General features: G+C 38.6%; 1 protein-coding gene across 1 annotated transcript in view; it reads left to right on the forward strand.

Annotated features, from left to right (window-relative positions):
* The window catches only part of NECTIN3 (nectin cell adhesion molecule 3), a 203,227-nt gene that overhangs the window by 144,149 nt on the left and 41,383 nt on the right, over positions 1 to 17,695 (forward strand). The gene's annotated exons all lie outside the window — the stretch shown is intronic.

The raw sequence follows: 17,695 nt of genomic DNA on the forward strand, positions 1-17,695 counted from the left end.
TCTCCACCCAAAAAGATCATATGGGCCATTTGTGCCTGACCTGTTGGAGCCTCCTGGGCTTATATTGGTCCAATCAACCAGAATTGGACATACTCTACATTGACCATCCAATAGAGTCATGCCATTTTGGTCCTTTTCATGTACAACTGTTTTTTCAAGTTGTTAGACCATGCTATGCTGTTGGACCATAAATATTTAATAAGTTCAGATCTAACTCCTTAATGAATGGAACTCTTTAGAATTTCTTTTGACCTAGATATGCTTGAAAAAATTACTGTAACACTAAAGGTGCCATGAGCATAGAAAATTTGGGAACTCCTTATTTATACAATAAAGTTAACAAAAACAAAACAACTTTGAAATCTCTGAGAACTCTGATCAGTGCAATGGTAATCCATGACTTCTTTTTTTATTATTTGATGATGAAGCATCCTACCCACTTCCTGACAGAGACATGATGGACTCAAGATACAGAATGAGACATTTTAGGGACAAAACCTATAGAAGGATTTGTTTTGCTTTACAAGGATTTTTATTTTCATTCTTTCTCCCTCCCCCCCAATGAAGTATGTGCATAGATTTCTGTTGGGTAACAAAATAATTTTTAAGACAGGATGAGAATTTTCTTCATAAAGTCTTGAGTTTTACACACCTGCATTTTCCAACCAGAGTCAGAAATTTATAATGAATTTCAAAGTATAAGCATCCTCCCCTACTTGTAAATGTTAGACTTAAAAGAGAATCATGGAGGCCAGCTAGGTAACTCAGCAGATTGAGAGCCAGGCCTAGAGATGGGAGGTCCTAGGTTCAAATATAGCCTCAGAAACTTTCTAGTTGCATTTCCCTGGCAAGTCCCTTAATTGCCTAGCTTTTACCACTCACTCTTCTGCCTTGAAATTGATTTTTAATATAGATTCAAAGACAGAAAGTAAGGGTTTAACAAAACAAACAAACAAAAAAGATAAGAGGGAACCAAACTGAGAAGGGTTTAATATATATATATTTAAAACCCTTACCTTCCATCTTGGAATCAATACTGTGTATTGGTTCCAAGGCAGAGGAGTGGTAAAGGTTAGGCAATGAGGGTCAAGTGACTTGTCCAGAGTCACAGAGCTAAGAAGTGTCTGAGTCATATTTGAACCTAGGACCTCCCATCTCTAGGCCTGGCTGTCAATCCACTGAGCTACCCAGCTGCCCTCTAAGGGTTTTAAATATTAAACACCTCTGTTTAGCACTTGATCCTAGCAGTGACAGTGAAACATTGAGGAAGGAGAGGGAGCAAAATGGTCAGACCTGCACTTCAGTTAGTTCACTTGGATAGTTTGGTGGAGGATGGAAAAGAGTGGGGTGAATCTAAAGATGGGGAAGCCAATAGCAAACTATTGCAATATCAAGACATGAAGGGAGAAGAAAAAGAAAAGCTTTCCTCAGCTACCAAAACCTAATCTCTCATCCCTAACCTGTTCAGCCCTTTTTATCTCAAATCAAATCAGATCAGCCTACCCTGGCCCTTCTGCTCCAGTATGTCAGCCTAAGTCTTCCTGGCTTCCTGGCTTTGAGGCCAGATCTTTATCCATTGCATCATGCTTTTTCTTCATGCAGATGAGAGATAGCTAAATGCAAAGTCAATATTAACACTTCCAATTCTATACTTCTTCCTTTGCCCTTTCTCTAGAAGATAATGCTTTGTGTCATACCAATTTTTTTGTGGTTCATTTTGTGACAGATATGACAGCATTTGGGGAACTTGCATAAAGAGGGCTTAACGTTTGTTTGGTCTACACCAGAGACAGCATAATGTAGTATAAGAATGCTGAGCTCCACTCAATTTGCAGTTATGGTACCCCAAGTTCAAGTTGCAGTTCTGCCACTTGTTACCTGTGACATTGGTTGAATCAGTTAATCCCTCCAGACCTCAGTTCCTTCATAATGAAATGAGGAAGTTAGACTAAATGACCTCTGTGGTTCTTTCTAGTTCTCAATCATAGTTCTATTTATTATCCTACTTCCTGGTTATTCAGTACTACTTGAATGCCTAGTGACAGGAGGATATTTTAGACTCGAAGAGTGGGCCATGTCTTTATTTCCTAGTTTCTGATTTGCTGACATGCCCCCCCCCAACCTTACTATATTATTCAGTGAGAAATGTTTCCTCTGCACATAGTAGGCACTTAATATTTAGTAAATTTCATTATTTTAAATGAGATCCCTTGTTTGAAAGAAAGACACTTTCTGGATTTCTCTAGCTGCTTCACATTTCATTTTTTAAAAAGCCTTAAATTTTTAATGTAGGATCATGCCCAGCTTTTATCACTTACTGTTTCATATTTCAGTGCCTTATTATAAATTTACTCGGTTTCCTTAAATTACCTCACTTCATATTGCAAAATGTCTCTTTCAGAGTTGGTTGCTGGTAGAACTAATTGGTTTCACTTAAATACTTTTTTTTTGCTATTTCCAGAGCTAATTGAAATATGCAAATATAGTATTAGTTAATGAGTATATAAATATAGATAAACAAAGTAATTCAGAAATGGAATTCTAAGGGTATAGGAGCCAAGCAGGGTTTCCCAAAATGTCACAGAATCTTACTAGGATATGTATTTCAGGAAGGAATTGTTTAGGATGTGGAAAGAGGAGTTTAGAAGAAAAATCAAGAAATTAGATGGGAGGAAGGAAAGAATTGACCATTTTATAAGCTGGAGCTGAATCAGAAAGAGGGTGTAAACCAGGATTAGAATGAACCCAAAAGGATTTTTAACCTGTATAAAAGAAGACATATAGGGAAGGATATGATCACCATCTTAAGATATTTGAAAAAGATTATCTAGAAGAAGAATTAAATATATTCTACTTGGATCCAGAGAAGAAAACTAGAATTTATGGACAGAAATTATAGGAAGACACATTTCAGCTCAGTATAAGGATCTAAAATTAGGTCTATCCAAAAATGGAATGGGCCATTTCATGTGATGCTGAGTTCTCAGCCACTGGTGGGATTCAGGTAGAGACCAGATGATTCATTCCAGGGGTATTCAAGATCAAAATTATTTTCATAAAATACTCACATGTATTATTTTATAAAAGGGTAAATATAAAATAGATACAAACCACATAAATGAAAGCTCTTGAAGTGTGTGTATATGTGGCGGGTAGAGATCCCCAATGATTTTTAAGTCCTGAGATAAAAAAAAAAGTTAAAGAACCACTGTTAGAAGAACTTTATAATTCAGATTGTATTAACTAACTGACCCCTGAGATCCTTTCTTCAACAATGAGGTTCTGTGATTCTTTGATTTCTGAAGGACAAGCTCAAAACAAAACAAAAAAAAAGAAATAAAAAACAATAGTCCAAAGCCTTAAAAATGTGAGTTTTTTTAAATTTAATATTTAACAATAAAATAATAATAACTTAAATAAAAGGAAAACACTGTAATTTTTTGGTCTAAGCTGTTTTGATAGAGGAACCTATTTACTTTATATCACCAGAATTTAGCGTGAATTGAACAAAAGATTTCTTAATAATATTTTTAATTGAATATTGAAAGTATTGAACAACAGTAATTCTAAGAAAAGATATTTTGGAAGGTGAATGTGGTCCATCTATGGAGAGAGGTAAAGTATATCAGGTCCTTGTTGCCTTTTTTTTTTGACCACTGTCTCCTTAAGAGATTCTTCTTTTTCTAAAAGAAATCTAAATGTATCTAATCTTATCAAGTCATTTGACTGAATGTTTAAGAAGGTTGAATTAACTGATCTTTGGTACAGATTAATACAAGAGTGTAAATTCAGGTGTAAGCTCTGAAAGTTTGAATTTAAAGTATTAAAACTTAAATCTGCACAAGACTTTTTGCATTCCTTATATATGTATATGTGTATGTAGGTAACTAATGTTTGATATTAAAGTACTTCTAATGATAGTTTCTATATTATAGTCTATGAAATGAATCCTTATGATTATGTCTCAGACATCCAACATCACAAAGGATGATGGCATCTTCATACCTTATAAAATTCAAAGCAACAAAACTTCTAGTTGAAAAGTTTTCTTTTTCCCCTCCAAAGATTGGAAGAGCAAAGTCTTTAAAGTATGATTGCCAAATTATTATTTGCATGATATGGATTTTATATGCCAAATTTTGATGTTAAAATAATTCATGCAATCCAAAGATAAGCTTAACAGCCCTTAATGTTTGATAATAGTGTCATATAATCAGAGTAAGAGTGCTGCAAAAAAACCTTATCAGCCAATTTTAACATGAATAGAATCTTTGTATTTGGAAGGAGAAGATTTCTAACTATTGCTTGAAGGCACAGTGATGAGAATAGTATCACAGGATATAAGGAATATGACATAGTGAATAGAAAGCAGGCCTCTAGTCGAGTGGATCTGAATTCAAGTCCTGCCTCTGCTACATCTTGGCTGTGGGACCTTGCAAACCACTCCATCTATCAGTGCCCCTGAGAACCCTCTAAAGTATGTTACCAAACAATTGAATGTAATGGACTTCTCTACTAGCAGCAATGATCCAGAACAATTCTGAGGGACTTAGGAGAAAGAACGTTATCCACGTCCAGAGGAAGAACCGTGGGAGTAGAAAGGCAGAAGAAAAACGACTGCTTGATCACATGGGTCGATGGGGATATGATTGGGGATATAGACTCTAAAATGACCACCCTAGTACAAATATCAATAATATGGAAATAAATAGGTCTTGATCAATGACACATGTAAAGCCCAGTGGAATCTTGTGTCAGGTATGGGAAGGGGTTGGGGAGAGGGGAGGGAAAGAACATGATCCTGGAAAAATGCTCTAAATTAATCAATTAAATAAAACTAAAAAAAATAAAATAAAGTAGGTTACCAAGACAATAACATGATCTGTACCTTTCAGAGACTTTCCTTCTCTTAGATTCAATGCAGACATGAAATAATAGGACTTCTAAAAAATTAAGGTAGTTTTAATGTATTATCTGTCAGATTAACTCCATGGTTAGACAAGAGTAACCGATCTGAATTCTTCCTCATTCAGATATCTCTTCTAACATCCCATAGTGCTCCAATGTAATTCTAAGAAACCCTGCCATGGCTGTATAGTCTGCTTCCAGAGTTCCTTCTATGATTTATTCTGGCTATTTACATTGATATTTTCATGTCAGTGCTGTAGTCACATTTTTTTCTACTGAAATCTGAGGGTTTTCAGAAGTACATGTTCTGTACAAAAATGCTGTAATATACTATGGACTGAGTAGAGAAGAATGGCTTTAGAACTCAGAGGATGAAAGGAAGAAAAACAAGCAAAGTAAGCCAAGAGAAGATAAAGAGGATCAAGGAGTTGAAACACAGATGGTTTTTAAGGTCAGGTCATCTTGAGAAATTTTTTTAGGAGGATAGGGGTGGCATTGAATAAATAGATTAGTGTAGATAGGATTGTCATTTTAATTATGTTGACTGCCCATCCATAAATAATTATTATTTCTCTAATTATTTTATTACTTATTATTACTTATATAAAAGGTGCTTTATAATTATGTTCACGTAATTCCTGAGTTTGTTTCGGCAAATATACTCTCAGTTATTTTATTCCTTCTGTGATGATGATTTTTAAAAATAATCCTTATTAGGGCAGCTGGGTGGTTCAGTGGATTGAGAGCCAGGCCTAGAGACAGGAGGTCCTGGGTTCAAATTTGGCCTCAGACACTTCCCAACTGTGTGACCCTGGGCAAGTCACTTAATCCCCCATTGCCTAGCTCTTACCACTCTTCTGCCTTGGAACAAATACACAGTAATGATTCTAAGGTGGAAGGTAATATTATTATATTATTAATTAATATATTAATTTTATAATTATATTATATTATATATATTATATAAAAATATATAATATAATAATATTAATTAATTAACAGCCTTTGTAATATTCCCACTGAATGGCAAAAGCACTTAATCAAAACTTGTAAAGTGTTCTGACCATTAGGATATAGCCTATCAGAAGTTAAAGTAGTATCTTTGTAATGTCTTTATCTTCAGCCATACTATATAGTATTAATATGCAAGTCAGCTCCTTGAAAGAAGGGACTGTTAAAGGTTTTTATCATCCCTCCTGGTCTGTGTCTTTCACTTGTCATTCAATAGTTTCAGTAGCATCAGACTCTTCATGACCCCATTTGAGATTTTCTTGTCAAAGACACTGGAGTGGTTGGCCATTTCCTTCTCCAGCTCATTTGACAGATGAGGAAACTGAAGAAACAGGGTTAAGTGACTCACCCAGGGTCACACAGCTAGGAAATATCTGAGACCAGATGGGAACACAGGATGACAAGGCTCCCTGACTTCAGGCCCTGTCCCCTTCCTACTGAGTACCTCAGACATGTTCAATCACAATGAATGTGAATAAGACTGCAAGTAATGAAGACAATAGGGGTAGAGGAGTGAAAGAACCTTGTTTAGGATTCACTTCCACTTAGAGAAAGACTTAAGTGAAAAGGAGCTGGAGGATTAAGAATCATCATGTGCCTTTCCATCTCAATATATCTTTGTGCAACACTGGCTGAGAGGAGCAACTCAGAAAAGGGAAAGAGGCTTATTCAGACCAAAGCAGAAAGTGAAATGATCACTGGGACAAGAATTAGAACTTTATGGAAGGACCAGGCACCCCTTGGTCTGGAAGGAGCACTTTCCCTCAATGAGTATTACCGTTTAGCACCCAGGTGTGGTTTCCAAAGGGTTTTACCTTGCATACACATATACATATACTCCATGCCTTGTTGTGCCGAGGGTCTCCTAGGGAATCTCTTTTCTTACAGAGGAAGAATAAATGCTTATGGCTCTGATGCCCTAAAGGAATAATGTGCCTAGCGCCCAAGGAACATCTGCCCCAACTATGAGTACAGCACAAGTTTTGTATAGAACTCTTAAAATACATCCACCACCTCAAAGAGATAACTCAAAGAAAAAGATTTTTAAAAAACTGTGTTTATCCCAATTATGATCGAAGTCCAAACAAGCCAAAGGAGTGACCAGAAATGGCAGGGGGGCTTTGAAGGGTTGTCATGTAGAAGATGGATTAGACTTATTTTATGTCTTCCCAGAAGTCCCAGAAAACTAAGGAAAACTATGGAAGTTAGATTTTGGAGATAGATTTTGTCTGAACATAAGGAAGATCTTCTTAATAATTAGAACTATCCAAAAATGAAATAATCTACCTGGGGGCAGTGGGAGTGTATGGTGGCATGAGAAAAAGAAGAGAAAGGTGGCAGAGGCCTCAAAGGAAATCTAATTCAACCGCCTTATTTTATAGATGAAGAAACTGAAACCAAAAGAGGTTGAATGACTTGCCCAAGATTTGACAGATACTTTCAGACCTAAGATTGAGAATTGTAAAATTTAAAATTAGATCTTAATAATAAAAAATATTATATTTTAAGGAGGTTTATTTAAATGATCATTAGAAATCAAGAAATAAAGAGGATACAAAATAAAAACAATGTGCCCATGGCTGGTTAGCCATTTAAAACTCCCCACCTTGCCACCATCACTTCTGCCTGCATGCCAAAAAAAGGAGAGCTTCAACGCCCACTCACTTTATCCTCTGTCTACAGGAAGTAGGTAGTGACAGGAAGTCAGTGGCTCTTGGGATATGTAGTTCTTTTTTAGGGTAACAGATTTTCAATTATACAGAATCTTACCATAATTTAAGTAGCAACTAGATTGGATGACCTAATGCTACCCTCATTATTATCTGTCACCTTGCAGTAATGTTATGTCCTATAATGTCATAGCCAGTCATCTAATAGTAATATTACTTTTCTATAAGGCTTGTTGAAATGAATCAATAAGCAGTTAGTTAAAGTCTAAACATATTGAGGCAGTTAGGTGATAAAGTTAGATATAGCACTGAACTTAATGTCAGGAAGACGTGTTTGAATTTTGTTTCAAATACTAGCTATATGGTTCTCAACAAGAGCCTCAGTTTCTCATCTGTGCAATGAGGAGGTTGATTTCAATGTCCTCTAACATCCCTTCTTGCTCTAGATCTTATGATCTTACAGTCCTCTATACCAGGCACTAGACTGGTGTGAAAAGGAAAGGTGAGTGAACCCCTGGGATGATGGATTAAAGGTAGGTCAGAATTGGGCACACCACAGGAATGGAGAATGATGGCTGATTAGGAAGTTTGCATAACCTGATCTTCCTAGGAGACCCTCTGGTAAAATAACCCTTGCTGGAGGAAGACCAGTGGAAACCAAATCAGGACTTTGCTTTACATGATTCTCTTAGAGATCTTCCTCCCAGACCAAACCTCCGCCCACCAACATTCTTTCCCCTGGTTTAAAGATCTGACTGCTACTGAATAAACAAACACTATTTATTTGGGATGGGATAACTATGATGGGGTTAGGGAAGAGGTCAAACAGGAGTTCCCTAAGCTAAAACACAGATGATGAGTCTTTCCAGCCTAGACTGTCAGCCTAAAGGACCAGCCTGGAAACTTTATCTTCTTGATTTCCTTGTGCTGGCTATCCCTTCCTTTTCTTTCTTTTTTTTTTTCATCATATGTTTTATTGACTATCCTAATCTAATGTTAAAGTAACAAGTATCTTTTAGTATAGCTGACACAGAGGGAGATGTCTCTGTCTTCAGGACTGACTCAGCCTGCCCTCCAGGGAAAACCTTCTCAGGCAGCCGAATGTCCAGTCAGTCCACATAGATCTTGAGATGGCAGAGATCAGGATCAATTCACAGACAATAGGGGCTTCAGGTTCAATTTGGGAAATCCTCAGGAAAATGGTGGGTTTCAAATCTTGAGATAGGAGGGGGAGCAGCTTTCGTTTCAAGGTTCAGAACTGAACCCCCCGTCCATCGGCTCTCCTCCCAGCATCCTCTCTCTCCAACATTCCAACGGCCCTGCCTGTCACTCTTGCTTCTCCATCATTCCATTTCACCTCTGTGTAAAATCCTCCTTATCACTGGGGACAGGAGATACAAAGGCAGATGAAATTTATCGCCACAGTCAGGGACCTTATATTCTATTGCAGACTGATAGATAGATAGATAGATATTGTTTTATACATACATATTGATTACATTAGGATCTTTTTTTTTAAACCCTCACCTTCTGTCTTGGAGTCAGTACTGGGTATTGGTTCCAAGGCAGAAGAGTGGTAAGAGCTAGGTAATGGGGGTTAAGTGACTTGCCCAGGGTCACACAGCTGGGAAGTGTCTGAGGCCAGATTTGAACCCAGGACCTCCCGTCTCTTGGCCTGACTCTCAATCCACTGAGCTACCCAGCTGCCCCCCATTAGGATCTTAACATAAACAACACATGTAAATTCATATATATGATTAGCAATAAAAAAATGAAGGCAGAAACATATATTTAATACAATTCTTAAGTTCATACCAAATCCACACCATTTTTCCAAGCAGTATAAAGTGTTGAAGTAGTTCCCCCAATCAAGCTCATTCTTGTTCTGAGAAGCATCCGTGTTAGTCTTTTCATTGTTTTGGGCCAAACTTCAGCTCTGGCATCAGTCTTTGTCCAGAGTTTTCCCTTGTAATAAGTTTTGTCCGTATTAGAGCAGTGTTTCTTTTTGTTTCATTAACGCTATTTAGTTACTAATAATGGCCCCAAAGTACAAGACTATTCATGCTGGTTGCTTTGATTAGCCTAAGAAAAATCATAAAGGGCCTAGGTATGTTTGTGTGTAAGAAATGGTTATTAAGGGGGCAGCTGGGTAGCCCAGTGGATTGAGAGCTAGCCCTAGAGACAGGAGGTCCTAGGTTCAAATCTGGCCTCAGACACTTCCTAGCTGTGTGACCCTGGGCAAGTCACTTGACCCCCATGGCCTAGCCCTTACCTCTCTTCTGCCTTGGAGCCAATACACAATATTGACTCCAAGACAGAAGGTAAGGGTTTAAAAAAAAAGAAATGGTTATTAAGTAATAGGGTTTGCTATTATGTTTGATTTTCAGTTTATACAAAGGCTCTTGGAATATACAGGTTGTGTAAAACAAGGTCCTGCTGTACAGAGATATATGTGAAACATACAAAATACCTCATAGGAAATGGGAATATATCTAATAAGGAAAACAGTGTTTAATAGGCAGAGAGTAGTATGGGTGGGGAGCTTAGGAACAAGCCTAGCATAAAATGTATGCATTGGTAGTCATCTGCTTAGAATTGGCCATTATATCTGTGTAAGATGATAAAGTCACTAAGACAACAAATGTGTGTAAAAATTAAATTATATTTCTAATAATAAAAATATTATATTTTATGAGGTTTATTAAGGATTACTAGAAATCAAGGATACAAAATAAAAACCATGTGCCCATGGCTGATAAGCCCATTAAAAATCCCCGTGCTTAGCTTACTTGCTACATCATTGCAATGGAAAAGAGAGCGTGATAGGTGTTACTGCCAGTTAAATACCAATTGTGATCCTGCCATAATCGGGTGAGATTATAGGGAATTCTGGGAAATACCAAGGACTTCTGGGGATTGAAGTCTAGGGTTCAAAATCTCCAATTTTACATGTAGAGATATCAGAAGGCCCAGAACTTTTGTTATATCCACAGTTAAGAGATCACAGTAAGGTTGCGGAGCCATCGGAGCCCCAGAAGATGCAGTCAGCCAGGCAGGAGGAAAACCAAAAGAGAGAGAGGCATAAAAATCTCAAGAGGCTCCAGTATGCAAGAGGAGAGTGTGGCAAACAATGTCAAATGCTGTGATTTCCCGTTAAAATGATTGTGGGATTAGTTACACGGAACCTACCTCTCACACAGGTACTCCAGCAAGGATCTAAATAGGACAACAGGCAGAATAATGATCAATAAATCCAAAGAGAAGGTACAATAAGTGCTTTTATCCAGCCCAAGTCTGAACAAAAAGAGCCAGAAGCCCTCAGGGCACTGGGAAAGGGCCCCTACCTGAAAGACCATAAAATCATGGGGGTAAACAAGCTAGAAACCTGCCAATGCAGACCAATAAAGGAGACGAAAAGGAGGGATGATGTCCAGGGCTTGTAGGAAGAAAGGAGGGAACTCACTGACAATAACCTCTAACATTTCCAATTAAAATAGGAGTCTGGTTGTCATCTGACAGGGAGGGAAAAGGATGATTTAAACAGCAACGTAATTTTATCTCCATTATTCACTTAGATCCATGCAGAAACCCTGAGGAATAGACTGGGCAGAATCCACAGGTGGGAACTGAGGCGGAAAGGTTATTCGCGTAGTTACTCCTAACCTCCTATTTTGCTAAACAGGTCAGGTAACAGGAACAACCCTGAGGAAATAGGCCAGCCGAGCTAGGAAGGGGTGGAGCCAGCAGGAATGTGGTCCAGCCAGAGCATCAGGATGGAGGGGAGAAGGGGAACTAAGGAGCCACTTTGTGGTGCCACTCGGGGTTGGCCCAGCTGAGGTTGCCCCACTCCGGTGCCTCAGGCCATCCTTTCCAGGCTGTGCAGTCTTTGTTCTTTTAGCAATCACTTTCTCACACTTCTCCTGTGTGCAGCTCCCAGGTAAATAGGTGGAGGAGGGGAACAGAGCCTGACCTCTATTGCTGTTGCTTCACGTTGGGCCTCCCGGTCGCCTAGGAAACCCTGTAGGGTGGAATTTGATTAGCTATGTGGTGGGTTGGGTCAGTGGCGGCTCCTGTTGCTCCGGATGGATGTTTGTTTCAGACCAACAAAGCAAATGCTGCTTCATTTCTGGTTTTATGAAAAGCCCCCTTTCCAGGGATGGCGGCCCATCAAACTCGTCCTGGTGAGTCCAGGTTGAGAGCAGAGTGACTCATCACACTGTTTGAGATGTAAAGAGCAAGGTCGGTACACAGGGCCTGTGGTCCTCTCTGGCCCCTCAGGGCCCGACTCAAAGGGAGCCGTTACTCACCATGCAGGGATCCTGTTTAACAGCTTCGCAGGAAGTGAAGCATGAGCACCTTCCCCAGTCCATGTGCTGGCGATGATCTGTTTGGACACCATTCGGAGATATCCCTGTCGTTCCTGTAAGTCTCAGCCAGTGTCTGCTCTCTCCCCACCAGCTCCACAAAAGCCGTCCCCAACCCCGGACTGTGGAGCTGAAATGGCTTAGCACCCTTAACTGGAAAAAACACAGAACTATTAAGCGGTCAAAACCACTCTTTAATCAGCACTATCATACCTTATCTTAACTGGAGATTTTTTTTTTTTTAATGTGTACGTTAAGCACCCTAGTTGTGTACTAAATTTCAAGCAGGCAATAGAGAGCTTTCTACAACGTGTGACACCTTTTGGTGGGGTCCAGGTAATCTTTTTGGCCTAATTACTTTCAGGATCGACTTTTTCTTTTTCTTTTTGGCAGAGAGATGCTGCCATTTCAAGGCTGTAAAAATGGAGATTTTGAACCCTAGACTTTAATTCCCAGAAGTCCTTGGTATTTCCCAGAATTCCCTATAATCTCACCTGAGTCCCCAAGTTGGTGAGATCACAATGGGTATTTAACTGGCAGTAATGCCTCCCAGGATCTCTTCTCTTCCATTGCAATGATGTAGTGATAAGCAAAGAGCGGGGATTCTGAATTGGCTAATCAGCCGTGGGCACGTGGTTTTTATTTTGTATCTTATTTGATTTCTAATAATCCTGAATAAACCTCATAAAACATAATATTTTTATTACTAGATACTAATTTAAATTTTATAAGCTTTAATTTTACACTCAGCTTGGAAGAGGAGGAGGGGGAGGAGCAAACTGATTTGAAATCAAGGGAACTACCCTTGAGTCCCAGTGCAGCTTCCTACTTAATAATTAGTGGGGGAAAATCATTTAACTTACTTAGACCTCTTAAAGAATAACAATACCTAACATTTATATAGTGCTTTCTATATCTCAGGCACTTTACTGAGTGCTTCACAATTATTATCTCACTTGACCCTCCCAACAACCATATTAAAGTTATTATCTTCATTTTGCAGATGAAGAAACTGAGGGAAATAGAGGAAAGATGCCTTGTACAGGGTCACTCAGCTGAGACCGAATTTGAACTTGGGTCTTCTTTACTCTAGGACTATCCTCTTTGCCTCCTTAGTCCAAGTAGTCTAATCTAAATAAAAAGAAACCAGCATACTTTGTTCCCCCATTTTCATTCATATATTACCCAATAAATAACATCAAAATTTCAACCCAAAACGAGATAATCCCTTTAGAAGAGTGTTTACAATCACCTGTGCCATCACTGCCTTAATGCTGGCTCAAGATATTTCAAAGATTATTGAAACCTGAAGAGTTTGCTCCTCGAGGGATAGCGACTAGATCCCTAATCCCATTGGTTGTGAAAATGTCCTCTATCAATGTGGATCAGCACTTTGTCTGCAACTTATACTAGCAAAAAGAGTAGCACTGAGACAGTAAGTAATTTCCTCTGGATCTTAGTCAGTATTTATTCATTTTTATATTATTAACATGTTCTATTTTATTTTATTTTATTTATTTTATTATTTATATTATTATATAAATATTTTATTTATATATAAAATGCATTTTATATAATTTATTAAGAAATTATTATATGATTTATATTCATGTTTTATTTTATTTCTTAAACCCTTACCTTCTGTCTTAGAATCAATACTATGTATTGGTCCCAAGGCAGAAGGGCAGTAAGGGCTAGACATATAAGTTAAAAGACTTGCTCAGGGTCACTCTTGGGTCACTCAGGGTCACACTTGCTCAGGGTCAGTTAAACATCTGAGGCAAGATTTGAACCAAGGACCTCTCCACTCTGAATCCACTGAGCCACCTTGCTGCCCCAGTATTCCTAGTTTTGAAACCAACTTTCTATCCACTACCCTAGGCTAGCTGTTACATATTCCTTTGAAATAAAGCGAGGCCATTCATTAGATATTTACTCCTAGCATGGCACCATAAAAGAACAATTGATTATCTTAGAGTCTTAGAAGATTGCAGTTCCAATACTAATTCTGACATTGGTGAGCTGACTCCAGGAAAGTCTTAACCTAACCTTAGCCTGCCTTCTTTTCCTCAAATGTAAAATGAAGAGAATAATAGAACCTCCCTTCCAGGGTTCCAGTGAGAATAAAATGAGATAATATTGTAAAGTGCTTAGCAGAGTGCCTGGCACATAGTGGGTATTTAATAAGCCCTTATTCCCTTCTCATCCTCCGCTGCAAAACTTGGGCTAATACAATTTTCATGACTTTCCCTTCCAAGCTGTGACTTTTGGAAATCATTTCAGTATATTTTCTTAATAAATGAGACTAAAAGGAAAGAGAGCTTGCTTATTTTAGAGGCCTTTTTAAAGATCTCTAAAGAACTTGTCAACATGATTGGTCAGCCGCTACTAGAGATTGTTCTGGACAAATGTCTCATGACTGGACATAGATAAATGTCCAAATTTCAAAAATAGAAAGAGATGGATTTTTCTAACTGCAGGTCAGTGAGTTTGACTTTAATTTTTAGAATCACAAAATCTCAGACTTGGAAAGAACCTCAGAAGCAAATTCCTATCTGTCAAAGAATCTCCATGCAAGTCATTGCATAACCTCCAAGCATAGAGAAGAGAGCTTTCTGTGACATCTTCTGGCAGGGTCAAGGTAACTCCTTTGCCTGAAAAAAAATCATTGAAGGGAAAGTCTGTGAGCATTTAAAAAGGAAGGAGTTAGCCATCCATATCAACGTAAACTCATTTCCCTTTCTCAGTCATTTTCTAGACTAGTTGGTCATTGAGGGTCACTCTGTGTGGATTTCAACAAGCATATTCAATGCCTTGATAGGACATGCTTGGGAACAAATAGAGGCGTGGACTAGATTGTAGTTAGGGACTTTCAGAACTAATTTAATAATTGAATTAATTCATTTGCTTAAGTTCCATAGACCTCAGTTTCCCTACCTATAAAATGTGATTCTTGGTTTTCTCAAGTCATTTCTGACTCACAATTCCAAGTCACAACCAGGAGGGAGGTCTCGAGTGCAGCATCCATCTGTGCTCCTTCCTCTCCTGTATCCTGAAGTCTTATGAATGAAGGCATAGATGGCCTGGATATCAGATGTTCAGAAGGTTAGCTAATAAGTAGGATGATAGACTTCAAGACCTAAAAGACCCCTCCTTCATAGGCTAGAACAGTGGATTTAACCTAAAAATATGAAATTTTATCAGGCTGAATGCCAGTCCTTCATTTGTGTTCAGAAAAGTAACTCTGCAAGTATAGGTTGCAAGAGGCATGTTCAAGCAGCAAGAACTGTAAGCTCTGTGCAAATCAGTGGTATAATATGGCAGTCAAATGTAGCACATGCTCTAGGCAACATGACTAGAAGAGTTGGGCCTAGAGTAAGGGACATGGTAGACCTTCTTTACTTTGCCCAGCTCAATTTTTTAAATTCTGAAACACGGTGCCACGTTGTGAAGGCTACATTTTAGAAGGGACACGACAAATTGGAGTGCATGTGTAGGAGCAAAAGCAAGTGGTTGAAAGTATTGGAAATCAAGCCATTTTTGTATGAGATAAAGGAACTGGGCATGTTTAGGCTGGGAAAAACTTGAGAGTTACCTTTTCTAGAGTATGTCTATCATTCTGCAGAGCCCCCCCAAAGTAGCACTTGAACTAATAAACAGAAGTTATAGGAAATCATATTTTGATTTTAACATTAAGAAAAACTTATTAGGAATTAGAGCAGTTCAAAGATAAATGGGCTACTTCAAGGGGATTGAAGTAGGGGAAGGAGTAGTAGTAAGTTGCCAGTTGTCGAAGGTATTAAAGTATAAACTGGATGACTTTAAGTAAGGATTGAACTAAGATTTATGGTCAGAGAACCTCTATTCAAATTCCCACTTCCTTACCTATTTCCTTGAGCAAATCACTTCTCCCTGGGCCTTATTTACTCATCCTTCAAATGCAGGAATTAGAATAGATAATCTCTGAGGTCCCTTCAGGGTCTACATCTGCTCTTCCTTCTCAGCCATCAATTTCTCTCTCTCTGGAAGCTCCTTGAAAGTAGGGACTGTCTTTTGCTTTTCTCTGTATTTCCAGGGCTTAGCATAGTTCCTGGCACATAGCAGGTTCTTGATAAAAAATTTTCAAACCTTTACCTTTGGATTTGTTCATCAAAATGCCCTTGGCCACTGTCTTTCAGAAGGCAGCTCCTCTCCCTTTTAACCAAAGGCCAAATACTACCTAGGATATGTGTATTGGTTAGAGCAATAAGGGCTAGGCAATTAGGGGTAAGTGACTTGCCTAGGATTATACAGTAGGAAGTGTTTAGGGCTAGATTTAAACTCAGGACCTCCTTCTTCCAAGCCTGTATCCACTGGGCCACCTCACTGCCTCAGTCAATGCTTTTTGTTTGACTGACTGACTGACTACTGCCTAAACACATAAGCCCAAATTCTTCCATCCTTGCAAACCCTCACTAAACTCTACCGTCTCTTCAAGCAATGATATCTCCCTTTCCACAGCCAAATTCCTAGAAAGGGATCATTTGACCTCTGAGTTCTCTTCCCAGTCTGAGAGTCTATAATTCTATATAACTGCAGTTGGAATGATGTAATAAGCATCTGCGAAGACCCCAAATCTAAGCAGCCCCCCTAGCGCCCAAACACAGCTTTGTACAAGAGTAGAATGTCTAGAAACACCTCCAGGTAGACTTTTCTGGAGTGCCTTAGACCCAGGGCTGTAGTTTTTTCTGCCAATGAATTTGTTCTTCTTGGTAGTCATGCAATTTCTGGAAGTTTAAAAAAAAAATCCCTGAATAAGCCCCGGGCTTTGAAACCTGGCTATAAGACAGGATTTAAAAAGATCTGTGTGCCTTTGTCTCCTGGTCTCCTGAGGAACTCATCTTTTAACTTTTTTCTTGATCTGCTTGCCCTGAATCCTGGCCTGGAGGCAAATGTGCTTCCTGGCGGTTTGTTCCCAACCTTTGGACTTGTTCATCAAAGTGCCTTGGGACACTTGCCTTTCAGAGGGCAGCTCCTCTCCCTTTTAGCCCCAGACCATCTCTCTGTTCTGCCTTGGATATTTGGACTAATCATAAGGAAAACCCAAGTTTACCTTTTCAGTCTCAGAAGCCTTGCTTCCTTTGTGTAGAAAAAGTAGGGCATTTTGCCTTTAAAAACATGCCCCTCCCCAGCCCAGTAACCTTCTGCCCCTCCATTTAAAAATAGGCATTTTTTCTCGACTGCTATGAGTTACCAGCGTCTCATTGACTATTTTACGTATTTGACTAATACAAAGTTGTAATTTGATTTGGTCTGTAGGATATTTGCTTAGTTTTCTGTTCGATGGCTAATAGCAGTAGTTTAAGTTAGTAAATTAAAGTATCCAGAAAAAAAAATGACTTCCAGACCTCTTCCTAAAATAGCCGGCAGCCCATATAGCATAACATTTTCAACACAACTTTTGAAGACTGTTTAATAGAGATTTAACTAATCTATCAAAAATTCCAACAAAAAAGTAAGGAGGAAAAACTGGAATATGTAAGAAGTTCACTTATGTATTTATTCCCTGTTTAGATCTAAGTCTAAAGTTGACAAAAATTCAACTATAAAATAAGCAATCATTGGAACTTGGATGACCTTTAGAGAAGACCCAGACAGATCCTTACCTTCACTTTACAGCTAAGGAAACTAAGATTGATAGACATAAAGGAATTTGCCCAGTCATATAGCCAAAAGTGAGTGACAATTAAAAAAATTAAAAAA

This window comes from Monodelphis domestica, chromosome 4 (genome assembly GCF_027887165.1).
Source record: "Monodelphis domestica isolate mMonDom1 chromosome 4, mMonDom1.pri, whole genome shotgun sequence".
Taxonomy (NCBI): domain Eukaryota; kingdom Metazoa; phylum Chordata; class Mammalia; order Didelphimorphia; family Didelphidae; genus Monodelphis; species Monodelphis domestica.